This window comes from Canis aureus, chromosome 3 (genome assembly GCF_053574225.1).
Source record: "Canis aureus isolate CA01 chromosome 3, VMU_Caureus_v.1.0, whole genome shotgun sequence".
Classification (NCBI taxonomy): domain Eukaryota; kingdom Metazoa; phylum Chordata; class Mammalia; order Carnivora; family Canidae; genus Canis; species Canis aureus.
Window position 1 is genome coordinate 89,185,280 of NC_135613.1, and position 10,299 is coordinate 89,195,578.

General features: G+C 38.5%; 1 pseudogene; it reads right to left on the reverse strand.

Moving 5' to 3' along the window:
• Positions 1-3,288: 3,288 nt before the first annotated feature.
• Positions 3,289-4,229, reverse strand: LOC144311581 (olfactory receptor 2AP1-like; annotated as a pseudogene).
• Between the last annotated feature and the right edge of the window lie 6,070 nt (positions 4,230-10,299).

Sequence of the window (10,299 nt, forward strand, 5' to 3'; positions counted from 1 at the left end):
TAAAATTTCAGATTGGTTTTTTCACTTAGTGACGTGCACTTAAGTTTCCTCTGTGTATTTTCATGACTTGATAGCTCATTTATTTTTAGCACTGAATAATATTCTATTTTCTAGAAGTATCATAGATTATCCATTTACCTACTAACAGGTATCTTAGCTGCTTCTAAGTTTGGGCAATTATGAATAAAGCTGCTATAAAGATCCATGTGCAGGTTTTTGCGTGGACATGTTTTCATCTCATTTGGGTAAATATCAAGATGAGTGATTGCTGGATCGTATGGTAAAAATGTGTTTAATTTTGCAAGAAACCGCCAAACTGTCTTCCAAAGTTGCTAGACCATCTCACATTCTACCAGCAACAGATGAGAGTTCATTTTTCTCCACATCCTCATCAGCATTGGGTGTTGTCATGTTCCAGGATTGTGTGTAGTGATGGTATCTCCTTATTGTTTTAATTTACATTTTCCTGATTACACATGATGTGGGTCATCTTTTTGTGTGCTTATTTGCCATCTCTGTAGTATCTTGGGTGAGGTGTCTGTCAAGATCTTTGGCCCATTTTTTAATATTGTTCTTTTTCAGATTGTTGAATTCTAAGATTTTGTGTATTTGAGTTGACAATCCTTTTTAGATGTGTTTTCTCAAATCTTGTCTCCCTGTATGTGCCGTGTCTTCTCATTTTCTTGACATTATCTTTTGCAGAGCAGAGGTTTTTAATTTTAATGAAGTCCAGCTTATACATATTTCTTTCACGGATTATGGTGTTGTAGCTAAAAGATCATTACTAAACCCAAAGTCATCTAGATTTTCTCTGTTACTTTCGGAGTTTTAAAGTTTTGGCGTGTACATATAGGTCCACTCTCAATTTTGAGTTCATTTATGTGATGAATGTAAAGCCAGTGTCTAACATAGCATGAGGAAGAATTGAAACCTGTGTTAGGTGTTGTCGCCTCTGAGCTCAGGTTTACTGGTGTCCTATAAAAGCTTGGACATTTTGCCACAGAGCTAAACATTGATAACCGGATTTGGAGTTGAAGAAGAAGAAAAAAAATCCAGGTGAAAATGGAACAATTATCGACAAAATAAATCCACCCATCTCCTACCAACAAGGTAAACCAGCAGATAAAAACAACCTGTGTGAGCTACCAAATGGCTTCTGCTTTATTCTATTCTCCAAATATCCCAAATAATCTCTCTGGTGGTTCACCATAACAGGAAACAAACAGGGAAGGGACATCCTAGAGAAATAGTTCAGCCTAGTCAATTGAAACATTACAACGCCTCCAGGGATAAATTGCCAGAGTGCCTAAGGAAGCTTTTGAAGTTCATTATCTTGATTTTGGTAATGGATTCACAGGTATATACAGGTATCAAATCTCAAGTTCTAAACTTTATTAGATACACTTTATTTTGCATAAATTGTTAACTCCATAAAATTGTAAAAATAACTAAACAAACAAGGGAAAATAGAACAGCAACAAAACCTGCAACTCAGCCTGAACTTAACTCATTCTAATTGAATAAATAATAAAAAAGAAATTTATTATTAAAAAAAACAACAAAAAAAAAAAGAATTAAGAGACTCTGTTATTATTCCCTCTTATTATTCTCCTGGATGTCCTAGGGTTCCTCCATCCTGACTAACTTTTTTCCCCCCTATCTTCTGCAGATTTTCAACTACTTCAACATACAGTTCCTGGATTTTTGATTGGTTGGTTGGTTGATTGATTTACTTTTGTGTTTTAATCCAATCAGTGATTAACAGAATTTTGTCTGTTTGAAAAGCAGTCACCTCTGTCAATAGTGTTCAGCTACATATCATTATGTGATCTGTCTTCTGAAATTGAGCAGCCACCATAATGTGACATAATGTTTTGGGTAACTATGATTGACATACACTGATGATGTAGAAAACAAATAATCAGGTGAACTAATGAGTCAGTTACCTGTCAATCTAAACAACTAACACAATATCTAACTTACTCACCTGTTAACATCAGCCATGTGTCAGGTACTTAGGTGTTTTTTTCTGATGAAATTATGGCAGGTGTATATGAACTAACAAGTTCTACATTTCCAATCGTCTTTCCCCATGGCTTCCTAGGGCACTGTTTTAGTATTTCTGCTACTTAATAGAATCTGCATCTAATGATGGGTGAGTAAAGAATTCAAGGGTACAAACTTAACTATATGCTTTAATAAAAGTTTGTTAATATCTTTAGGATTCAATTTTCTTCATCTGTACATTGAAAGGATTAAAGTAGAAACATTTATAGCTTCTTTAATTCATTTTTTGGCTTCTTTAAATCTAAAAATTTAAAAATCATAGTATGAGTTTGGCCCATGCTTTCTGAGAAATTAATATGAACAAGCAATGTTCAGAAAATATCAGCTTGTGATGGACATTCTGCCTGAGGAGATCAGATTACAAAAATGTAAAGTTTAGTATGAAATTTAGAAATAATATGATTTAAGCTTACAAGATTATTAACACCATAGATACTGTTAATATAGTTTTGTTTCATATGCTTGTTAAAGAGAACCAGAACAATGATTAGGCACATCACTAAATTGTAAGAATTTGCCATAATGATATGTCGCTAAATAACCTAAATTTGAATCATCCCTTTACCTCTTTTCTGGATTCACTCAGAGTTTAATGTGTGTATAAATCATTATTAACGAATTTCCTGTCAGTTTGAAAACAAACATGTATTGATTTTCCCTTCGTCAGAACTTTCTTTATCTCAAATATTTAGTAGACTAAGTTCTCAGTAAGTGAAACACTAAATTTAAATCTGAATAATATAATTTGAAAATAACCAACTTTCTATTAATTCACTAATATATTATTTAAGCTATTATTAACAAACCAAAGTAGATTTCTTCTGGGTGTATATTTGACTATTCAGTTATCAACTGCAGCATTTGAACACCATATGGCAGTGAGTAAGATAAGCAAAACTCAGTAGCAAAAAGGAAACTATTGGAAGTCATATTCCCAATCTGCCTTTCTCCCAAATCCTTTCCTTAAAAGTGAGGTACAGATAAGGAAAAGTAGCATGAAAATGTTTGAGGATACACACACATATACACACAGGCCTGTAAAATTTTAAGAAATAAAGTGATGGCAAAATAGGCTTCATTAAATAAGTAGTTTTACTGTTTTTGTGTCCCATTAGGAATATTGATGATAGATAATAGCAAACACTTCAATGTTATAATAATGTACATCTATAATTTTCCAAACATGTATTTGTTATTTTTTTATTATTATGAACCTCACTTTCATTTTCCTGAAAACATCATTATCTTGCTGACCATGTCTTTGAAGGCTATTTTCACTTGCTTTTTCCTTAGGGTATAGATGAAAGGGTTCAACAGAGGGGCAACTGAGGTATTTAAAACAGCCACTCTCTTATTAAAAGTTTCTGCATCCTTAAGAGAAGGATTTATGTACATAAAGATACAACTTCCATAAGAAAGTGAGACCACAATAATGTGACAGGAGCATGTAGAAAAGGCTTTTTTCCTTTGTTGAACAGAAGGGATTCTCAGAATTGTCCTGATTATGTACGTGTAGGAAAGAATCACTAGCACCAAGGTGAAGATGAGGATAACTGCTGCAAAGATAAACTCCATCATTTCCAATGAACTGTGTGTCTGAACAGGACAGATGCAGCAGTATGGTATAGTCACAGCAACAGTGATTGATAACATTGGAGGCACAGAAAGGCAGTTGGAGAGTCATTGTATATGGCACAATGACAACCAAAAAACCAGAGAACCAGGAACACAGAACAAGTTGAATGCAGTTTGCTGCTCATTACAGTTGTATAATGTAGGGGTTTACAAATGGCAACATAGCAATCATAGGACATGGCAGCTAAAAGATAAAATCCAGTTGCCCCCAGAAGGATGGCAAAAAAATACTGAGTGAAACATCCAGCGAAGGAGATAGTCTTGTCTCCAGTTGCAATATTGACTAGCATTTTGGGAACAAAGACAGAAGTAAAAGATATTTCCAAAACAGAAAAATTCCGGAGAAAGAAATACATAGGAGTCTGAAGGCGATAATCCAAAAGGGTCAGAATGATGATGGTCAAGTTTCCCATGATGCTTAAGACATAAGTTAGCAGCAGAAAAAGGAAAAGCACAGCTTGAAGCTCAGTGTCATTCGTCAGTCCAAGAAGAATGAATTCTATCACTGATGTCTGGTTTCCCATCATTAACTTCAGACAGAAAATAATAATAACATGAAGTGATCAACATATTTTCTTATTTTTCTAAATTCAATTAGCCAACATATAGTACATACTCCGTTTCTGATGTAGTATTCAATAATTCATCAGTTGTGTATGACACCCAGTGCTCATCCCATCATGTGTCCTCCTTAATGCCCGTCACCCAGTTACTCTATTCCCCCCACCCTTCTTCCCTCCAGCAATGCTGTTTGTTTCCTATAGTTAAGAGTCTCATGGTTTTCCTCCCTCTTTGATGACTTCCCATTCAGTTTTCCATCCCTTACTCTATGGTCCTCTGTGATATTTCTTATATTCCACATATAAGGGATACCATATGGTGTCTTTCTCTGATTGACTTATTTTGTTCAGCATAACACCCTCTAGTTCCATCTGTATTTTATTATTTTACTTTATAATTATCAAAGGTCTTGCTTCTTAAGAACATTTTCAATTGGGCAGCCCCGGTGGCACAGCGGTTTAGCGCCGCCTTGCAGCCTAGGGCATGATCCTGGAGGCCCTGGATCTAGTCCCATGTCATGCTCTCTGCATGGTGCCTGCTTCTCCCTCTGCCTGTGTCTCTGCCTCTGTGTGTATGTGCGTGTGTCTCTATCAATAAATAAATAAATAAATAAATAAATAAATAAATAAATAATCTTTAAAAAAAAGAACATTTTCAATTATTCTCACCATTTTTTTCATTCATTTATGTTTTCCTTCTTAATCTTTGTATTTTGATTTTTCTTTAAGTCATTGGATGCTGTCAGGCCACCTGGGTGGCTCAGCGGTTGAGCGTCTGCCTTGGGCCGAGGGTGTGACCCCGAGTCCCCCATCAGGCTCCCCACGTGGAGCCTGCTTCCCCCTCTGCCTGTGTCTCTTCCTCTCTTTCTCTCTCTGTGTCTCTCATGAGTAAATAAAATCCTTTAAAAACGTCATTGGATGCTGTCATATGTATGTAGACAAACCTAAAACAACTTTAGAGAGTCGGTTTCATTTGATTAAATAGATTTCTTAAATCAACCTCTTAACTCTCAGTTTCTGGCCAATGGAGTAAAAAGTCAAGGTATGAACTACAGGAATAAAACTGAATTTGCAAAAAAAAAAAAAAAAAAAAACAAAAAAAAACACTGGACTTGGTTATTTTCTTCTTTTGGCTGTTTTGTATTTTTTATTTCAATTTTCCCATTTTAAATTATAATTCTGTGCACTTACTAAAGCTCTACATTTGGATCGATTTTTCCCTAATTCTTTTTTTTTAGGATCCTAAAATCTACTTTAGCAAATCTATACAGTTGCTATCTTACTGGACTACAGTATACGGTTTTTAAAAGGACGCTGAGGAGGGTACCGTCTGATGTCCACTTCAACTGCAGCTCCTTTCCTCCTCCTGCGAGAGCCTTTGGGCCGAGTTCTCCACCCCGGGGCTGGAAGGGCCCGGCCCCTCGGCCCCCATCCCTGCAGCCCTCTGCGGGGGGGGAGGGGGGGGCAGGTGTTTCCATCTGTTCACCTGAGAGCGGCTGCACGGCTACCCCACCCCCTGGCCCAGCTCGGAAGCCGGTCCCAAAGCCACTGCAGCTGCTGTACGGACACCCCGGGGGGAGGGCGGCAGGTGTGTAGATGCAGGAGGCTCTCCGAGACAGGGGGGCAGCGCCAGCCAGGCCGAGGGTGAAAGCAGCCTCCTCACAGCTGAGCTCAGTGTGCAGACGGCAGGCACGTCCTCAAGGAAATGGCCACAGGCATCTCAAGTGACAAGGACATAGGCGCCCACACAGCATAAATACCAGCTGCTCCCAGAGGATGAGGTTGAAAAATAGCAGCATGTTTGTGGAGGGGGTGGTGCGGGCTGCGGACTGCACCTGTGGCCGGGCCTTGGGCTGGGGGCTGCACCTGTGCCTGTGCCTAGGGCTAGGGGCTGCGCCTGTGCCTGTGCCTCGGCCTGGGGGCTGCACCTGCGGCCGGCCCCGGGCTGGGGACTAAACCTGTGGCTGGGCCCGGGGCTCAGGGCTGCACCTATACCTGGACCTCGGGCTGGGGGCTGCACCTGTGCCTGGGCCCTGGAGCTGGAGCCTGCACCTGTGGCCAGACCTCCGGGCTGGGGACTGCATGGGCTGTGGTGTTCACTACAGCCCCCCAGCCGCCGCCCTTCAGCCCCGAAATTGTTAATAAAATGTTAGGAATCATACTACTTACCTTTCCTGGCTCATGGCAGGGGCTCAATTAACACTATCGTCATTTAATCTAGATACATGGGTGGATTGGTCAGTACTTGGCAAAATTCAAAATATAACTGATGGTACTTTCTGGCTGAACGCAGGTCCCATCAGCAAATTATAGTTCCTTAAATGTCAGCTCAAGCTCAGTTTTCCATAAATTTTATCTAATAATCACAATCACCAATAATTTTGTCTCCTCTTCTTTATTAAACTTGACCACAGCATAACACTTGCTAATAAAGTCAAATTGTTTTCCAGTTATATCAAGTATGTACATTTTATCTGTCCAATTTTAACATAAATGAGTTACCCCTTAGAATAAGGTCTTATTTCTCTATATATTTTATACAGAGGCCAAAAAACTGTACAGATTGGGTAAAAATTTAATGTGAAATATTTTTTTGACATTTTTTAGATTCATACCCCTATTTTATTAAATGCTGTGGTTTTTATGCAACTAAAATTTCCAACTGTCTGCATAAGCCCCTTAAAATTTTCTTTTAATATTTTTCATCATCAGACACAGAGATATTAAGGATATCTCCTTATGTTGCTTTTCTCTACTCAAAAAAAACATAAAATTATTTTCATTTGAACAACTGACATATTTTCATGTTACACTATGTAATGTTAGTAATAGCTACACATAATATATTCTTTTTTTAATAATAAATTTGTTTTTTATTGGTGTTCAATTTGCCAACATACAGAATAACACCCAGTGCTCATCCCATCAAGTGCCCCCCTCAGTGCCCATCACCAATTCACCCCACCCCCCCACCCTCTTACCCTTCCACCACCCCTAGTTCGTTTCTCAGAGTTAGGAGTCTTTATGTTCTGTCTCCCTTTATGATGTTTCCTACACATTTCTTCTCCCTTCCCATATATTCCCTTTCACTATTATTTATATTCCCCAAATGAATGAGAACATGCACTGTTTGTCCTTCTCCGATTGACTTATTTCACTCAGCATAATACCCTCCAGTTCCATCCACGTTGAAGCAAATGGTGGGTATTTGTCGTTTCTAATGACTGAGTCATATTCCATTGTATACGTAGACCACATCTTCTTTATCCATTCATCTTTCGATGGACACCGAGGCTCCTTCCACAGTTTGGCTATTGTGGATATTGCTGCTAGAAACATCGGGGTGCCGGTGTCCCAGCGTTTCACTGCATCTGTATCGTTGGTGTAAATCCCCAGCAGTGCAATTGCTGGGTCTTAGGGCAGGTCTATTTTTAACTCTTTGAGGAACCTCCACACTGTTTTCCAGAGTGGCTGCACCAGTCTCCATTCCCACCAACAGTGTAAGAGGGTTCCATTTTCTCCGCATGGTCTCCAACATTTGTGGTTTCCTGCCTTGTTAATTTTCACTATTCTCACTGGTGTGAGGTGGGATCTCATTGTGGCTTGGATTTGTATTTCCCTGATGGCAAGTGATTCAGAGCATTTTCTCATGTGCATGTTGGCCATGTCTATGTCTTCCTCTGAGATTTCTGTTCATGTCTTTTGCCCATTTCAGAATTGGATTGTTTGTTTCTTTGCTGTTGAGTTGAATATGTTCTTTACAGATCTTGGAAACTAGCCCTTTATCTGATATGTCATTTGCAAATATCTTCTCCCATTCTGTAGGTTGTCTTTTAGTTTTGTTGACTGTATCCTTTGCTGTGCAAAAGCTTCTTATCTTGATGAAGTCCCAATAGTTCATTTTTGCTTTTGTTTCTTTTGCCTTCGTGGATGTATCTTGCAAGAAGTTACTGTGGCTGAGTTCAAAAAGGGTGTTGCCTGTGTTCTCCTCTAGGATTTTGATGGAATCTTGTCTCACATTTAGATCTTTCATCCATTTTGAGTTTATCTTTGTGTCTGGTGCAAGAGAGTGCACCAGTTCTAGTTTCATTCTTCTGCATGTGTATGTCCAATTTTCCCAGCATCATTTATTGAAGAGACTTTCTTCCAGTGGATAGTCTTTCCTCCTTTGTCGAATATTAGTTGACCATAATGTTGCGGGTCCACTTCTGGATTCTCTACTCTGTTCCATTGATCTATGTGTCTGTTTTTGTGCCAGTACCACACTGTCTTGATGACCACAGCTTTGTAGTACAACCTGAAATCTGGCATTGTGATGCCCCCGGATATGGTTTTCTTTTTTAAAATTCTCCTGGCTATTCGGGGTCGTTTCTGATTCCACACAAATCTTAAAATAATTTGTTCTAACTCTCTGAAGAAAGTCCATGGTATTTTGATAGGGATTACATTAAACGTGTAAATTTCCCTGAGTAACATTGACATTTTCACGTTATTAATTCTGCCAATCCATGAGCATGAATATTATTCCATCTCTTTGTGTCTTCCTCAATTTCTTTCAGAAGTGTTCTATAGTTTTTAGGGTATAGTTCCTTTACCTCTTTGGTTAGGTTGATTCCTAGATATGTTATGCTTTTGGGTGCAATTGTAAATGGGATTGACTCCTTAATTTTTCTTCCACCAGTCTCATTGTTAGGGTATAGAAATGCCACTGACTTCTGGGCATTGATTTTGTATCCTGCCACACTGCCAAATTCCTGTATGAGTTCTAGAAATCTTGGGGTGGAGTCTTTTGGGTTTTCTATGTAGAGTATCATGTCATCGGTGAAGAGGGAGAGTTTGACTACTTCTTTGCCTATTTGAATGCCTTTAATTTATTTTTGTTTTCTGATTGCTGAGGCTAGGACTTCTAGTACTATATTGAATAGCAGTGGTGAGAGTAGACATCCCTGTCTTGTTCCCGATCTTAGGGGAAAGGCTCCCAGTACTTCCTCATTGAGAATGATGTTTGCTGTGGGCTCTTAGTAGATGGCTTTTAAGATGTTGAGGAATGTTCCCTCTATCCCTACACTCTGAAGAATTTTGATCAGGAACGGATGCTGTACTTTGTCAAATGCTTTCTCTCCATCATTGAGAGGATCATATTGTTCTTGGTTTTTCTCTTGCTGAAATAATGAATCACATTGATTGTTTTACGAGTGTTGAACCAGTCTTGTGTCCTGGGACTAAATCCTACTTGGTCATAGTGAATAATTTTCTTAATGTACTGTTGGATCCTATTGGCTAGTATCTTGTTGAGAATTTTTGCATCCATGTTCATGAGGGATATAGGTCTATAATTCTCCTTTTTGGTGGGGTCTTTGTCTGGTTTTGGAATTAAGGTGATGCTGGCCTCATAGAACGAATTTGGAAGTACTCCATCTCTTTCTATCTTTCTATCTTTTAATTCTTCTTTCATTTCCTGGTTGACCCTTTCATCTTTAAGCAAGATGGTCCTTAACCTCCACGTGTTTCAAGACCTTCCAAACTTCCTGTAGTGAAGCCCCATGTAGGGCTCTCTGTTCCAAAGGGAGTCTGCTTCTCTCTCTGTCTCTCTCTTTATCTCTCTCTCTCAAGTAAATAAGTAAATCTTAAAAAAAAAAAGAATTAAGCAAATACCTTAGGCAGACTAACCTACTTTGCATTGGCACTAAATGGTTGATATATTTTAATGGTAATATTTAAAATGTGCCGGGCCTTGGGGAAATGATCCCAGGGACATTAGAAGGAACTACTGTTAATTAAACAATCCTTTTGTCTTATAGGGGAGAATACAGAATTTTCATGGAACTGTTTATATTTTCTTTACGTTATAATGACTGCAATTCAATATGTATTTCTCAATAATAGAAAATTTGTGGTGGGTCTTTTGGGCGCACTGGTCTCTCTCCCGCTCTGATTTTGTCTTATTTTATTGTTCTTTCCCTTACCCTATGTTCATTTTTTTTGTTTCTTAAATTCCACATATGACTGAAATCATATGGTATTTGTCTTGTATTTG